A 4,541-nucleotide genomic window follows, 5' to 3' on the forward strand; every position below is an offset into this window, starting at 1 on the left:
TAAGCTTTTGCGCGTCCTTCGTTTCTCTGTCCGTCTTCCCACCTTAACAGCCGCACGGTTACAATGCTCACCATCAGCCGAGCCCACGACCACGCCACCAAGCACAAAGTGCGATACTTCTCGATTTATGCGTGTCATCCTTGCGCAGGGGCCATGCTAATCTTCTCTGTATCGTTCCAATTTTTACGGATGACCACCGAAGTGGTTCCTACCACACGACCCGCGTCACCGACATATAGCTGCTAGCCTTGGGCCTCACATCCAGAACCACTTTCGTCGAAAAGGGAAGGACTACCAGCCCAGTCCATGCATCCACCAGCATTTCCAGATTAGCTGCGCAATGTCTTCACACGCTTGGCCACGTGTGTTGGTCGGGACCATTATCCAGCAGCAAGCAGAGGTATCTATCTACCTGGTCAGCAGGCCAGGAAATAGCCGCTTTTGCTACCGCGAGTCTGCTGAGGTAAAGGAAAACGACAGCTGTGAGATTCGAACTCACGCGGGTTGCCCCATTAACTTAGCAGGCTAACGCCTTAACCACTCGGCCAAGCTGTCATCGCTATGCAACAAAAACATAGATGTCCACTCCCACCCTCATCAGATTCAAACTAACCAAACCAAACTCACGACCACCCCGCACATACCGTCACGACCTGTGCTACCACCCATAGATACGGCGCATACCGTACGCCTTTATCAAATACTGACAACACTAAGAGAGAACATCCACACTCGCCGGCAGCACAATCTTCAATCGTCAAAACATTCAGCGTCTTTCACCTCTGCATGTCTTCGGCTGGTGGCATGTTGGCCACCACCTGCGTACGCTGCTTATGTTCTACCCGCCACGGATATCATCTCGTACATAATACTCTCAACAGGGGGGGGGGCAACTTGCACGGTCAGACTCAGTGACATCATGCTAGCGGATCCGACAGTTGTTGCAGCTCGTAATGATATCTTCTTATATATTGTCACAGACACGATTCACACGCGACAGCAGTCTTCGGCACGACTTTACCTACGGCGTCGAGCAGCCGCAACACCAAGAATTCATCTGGAATATCTGAATGTTGGTGTCTAGGTATTAGACGTGGTGGAACAATAATGAAGGGCGGTCAGCGTACAACAGAGCGAGCATTGAGTGTGGCTACGGACAGGCTGGTCACGCAAAGTGCACAATAACAAACTAGCTTACTAGCAAGCTAGTAAGCTGAAGGCATCGGTAAGGAAGTAGTGAGGCAGGAGAGGCAAAAGAAGAGCCCCCAGGCGGGATCGAACCACCGACCTTTTGCTTACGAAGCGAGTGCTCTACCACTGAGCTATATAGGCTTACGGACCTCAACTCCAAGAGACACACTCACAGCACGAGCACCACATACACCACAATAAAAACATACGCACGAACATGCATACATCGCACTCACCGTCCATGCATACACCATACGTCAACTACTACATCACCGCCCACTCAGCGCATGCCACATTGCCACATCAACTCCTTTCCTTAAAGCTGCTGCGACGCATCGGTAAGGGCTCCGCCACTTCACACGACGCTTCGATGAGCGGAGAGATGTGTGCGAGGTGCTCGTGACGTGGTTTCGTCGTAGAAGTAAAGAAGAGTGGGTAGAAATTGTGGATCTCGGAATGCGTATCGGTGTGTGAATGGAGTTTGCATGTTTGGACATTGGGTTTTGGTATCGGGGGAATAGCTCAGTGGTAGAGCGCTGGATTCCAGTCCCAGCGGTCGGGGGTTCGATCCCCTCTTCCCTCATGCTTTAAGCTTTTGCGCGTCCTTCGTTTCTCTGTCCGTCTTCCCACCTTAACAGCCGCACGGTTACAATGCTCACCATCAGCCGAGCCCACGACCACGCCACCAAGCAAAAAGTGCGATACTTCTCGATTTATGCGTGTCATCCTTGCGCAGGGGCCATGCTAATCTTCTCTGTATCGTTCCAATTTTTACGGATGACCACCGAAGTGGTTCCTACCACACGACCCGCGTCACCGACATATAGCTGCTAGCCTTGGGCCTCACATCCAGAACCACTTCGTCGAAAAGAGAAGGACTACCAGCCCAGTCCATGCATCCACCAGCATTTCCAGATTAGCTGCGCAATGTCTTCACACGCTTGGCCACGTGTGTTGGTCGGGACCATTATCCAGCAACAAGCAGAGGTATCTATCTACCTGGTCAGCAGGCCAGGAAATAGCCGCTTTTGCTACCGCGAGTCTGCTGAGGTAAAGGAAAACGACAGCTGTGAGATTCGAACTCACGCGGGTTGCCCCATTAACTTAGCAGGCTAACGCCTTAACCACTCGGCCAAGCTGTCATCGCTATGCAACAAAAACATAGATGTCCACTCCCACCCTCATCAGATTCAAACTAACCAAACCAAACTCACGACCACCCCGCACATACCGTCACGACCTGTGCTACCACCCATAGATACGGCGCATACCGTACGCCTTTATCAAATACTGACAACACTAAGAGAGAACATCCACACTCGCCGGCAGCACAAATTTCAATCGTCAAAACATTCAGCGTCTTGCACCTCTGCATGTCTTCGGCTGGTGGCATGTTGGCCACCACCTGCGCACGCTGCTTATGTTCTACCCGCCACGGATATCATCTCGTACATAATACTCTCAACAGGGGGGGGCAACTTGCACGGTCAGACTCAGTGACATCATGCTAGCGGATCCGACAGTTGTTGCAGCTCGTAATGATATCTTCTTATATATTTTCACAGACATGATTCACACGCGACAGCAGTCTTCGGCACGACTTTACCTACGGCGTCGAGCAGCCGCAACACCAAGAATTCATCTGGAATATCTGAATGTTGGTGTCTAGGTATTAGATGTGGTGGAACAATAATGAAGGGCGGTCAGCGTACAACAGAGCGAGCATTGAGTGTGGCTACGGACAGGCTGGTCACGCAAAGTGCACAATAGCAAACTAGCAAACTAGCAAGCTAGTAAGCTGAAGGCATCGGTAAGGAAGTAGTGAGGCAGGAGAGGCAAAAGAAGAGCCCCAGGCGGGATCGAACCACCGACCTTTCGCTTACGAAGCGAGTGCTCTACCACTGCTCGACTCCAAGAGACACATTCACAGCACGAGCACCACATACACCACAATAAAAACATACGCACGAACATGCATACATCGCACTCACCGTCCATGCATACACCATACGTCAACTACTACATCACCGCCCACTCAGCGCATGCCACATTGCAACATCAACTCCTTTCCTTAAAGCTGCTGCGACGCATCGGTAAGGGCTCCACCACTTCACACGGCGCTTCGATGAGCGGAGAGATGTGTGCGAGGTGCTCGTGACGTGGTTTCGTCGTAGAAGTAAAGAAGAGTGGGTGGAAATTGTGGATCTCGGAATGCGTATCGGTGTGTGGATGGAGTTTGCATGTTTGGACATTGGGTTATGATATCGGGGGAATAGCTCAGTGGTAGAGCGCTGGATTCCAGACCCAGCGGTCGGGGGTTCGATCCCCTCTTCCCTCATGCTTTAAGCTTTTGCGCGTCCTTCGTTTCTCTGTCCGTCTTCCCACCGTAACAGCCGCACGGTTACAATGCTCACCATCAGCCGAGCACACGACCACGCCACCAAGCAAAAAGTGCGATACTTCTCGATTTATGCGTGTCATCCTTGCGCAGGGGCCATGCTAATCTTCTCTGTATCGTTCCAATTTTTACGGATGACCACCGAAGTGGTTCCTACCACACGACCCGCGTCACCGACATATAGCTGCTAGCCTTAGGCCTCACATCCAGAACCACTTTCGTCGAAAAGGGAAGGGCTACCAGCCCAGTCCATGCATCCACCAGCATTTCCAGATTAGCTGCGCAATGTCTTCACACGCTTGGCCACGTGTGTTGGTCGGGACCATTATCCAGCAACAAGCAGAGGTATCTATCTACCTGGTCAGCAGGCCAGGAAATAGCCGCTTTTGCTACCGCGAGTCTGCTGAGGTAAAGGAAAACGACAGCTGTGAGATTCGAACTCACGCGGGTTGCCCCATTAACTTAGCAGGCTAACGCCTTAACCACTCGGCCAAGCTGTCATCGCTATGCAACAAAAACATAGATGTCCACTCCCACCCTCATCAGATTCAAATCAACCAAACCAAACTCACGACCACCCCGCACATACCGTCACGACCTGTGCTACCACCCATAGATACGGCGCATACCGCACGCCTTTATCAAATACTGACAACACTAAGAGAGAACATCCACACTCGCCGGCAGCACAATCTTCAATCGTCAAAACATTCAGCGTCTTCCACCTCTGCATGTCTTCGGCGGGTGGCCATGTGGGCCACCCCCCTACGTACGCTGCTTATGTTCTACCCGCCACGGATATCATCTCGTACATAATACTCTCACCAGGGGGGGGGGGCAACTTGCACGGTCAGACTCAGTGACATCATGCTAGCGGATCCGACAGTTGTTGCAGCTCGTAATGATATCTTCTTATATATTTTCACAGACACGATTCACACGCGACAGCAGT

General features: G+C 51.6%; 1 non-coding gene across 1 annotated transcript; it reads right to left on the minus strand.

The window, feature by feature from the left end:
• Nucleotides 1-3,034: 3,034 nt before the first annotated feature.
• On the minus strand, nucleotides 3,035-3,103 carry PITG_29500. Its single transcript has one exon. It is a non-coding gene; the product is annotated as a tRNA-Thr (tRNA).
• Between the last annotated feature and the right edge of the window lie 1,438 nt (nucleotides 3,104-4,541).

The sequence above is a fragment of the Phytophthora infestans genome, genomic scaffold (assembly GCF_000142945.1).
Source record: "Phytophthora infestans T30-4 supercont1.65 genomic scaffold, whole genome shotgun sequence".
In the NCBI taxonomy this organism is placed as follows: Eukaryota; Oomycota; class Peronosporomycetes; order Peronosporales; family Peronosporaceae; genus Phytophthora; species Phytophthora infestans.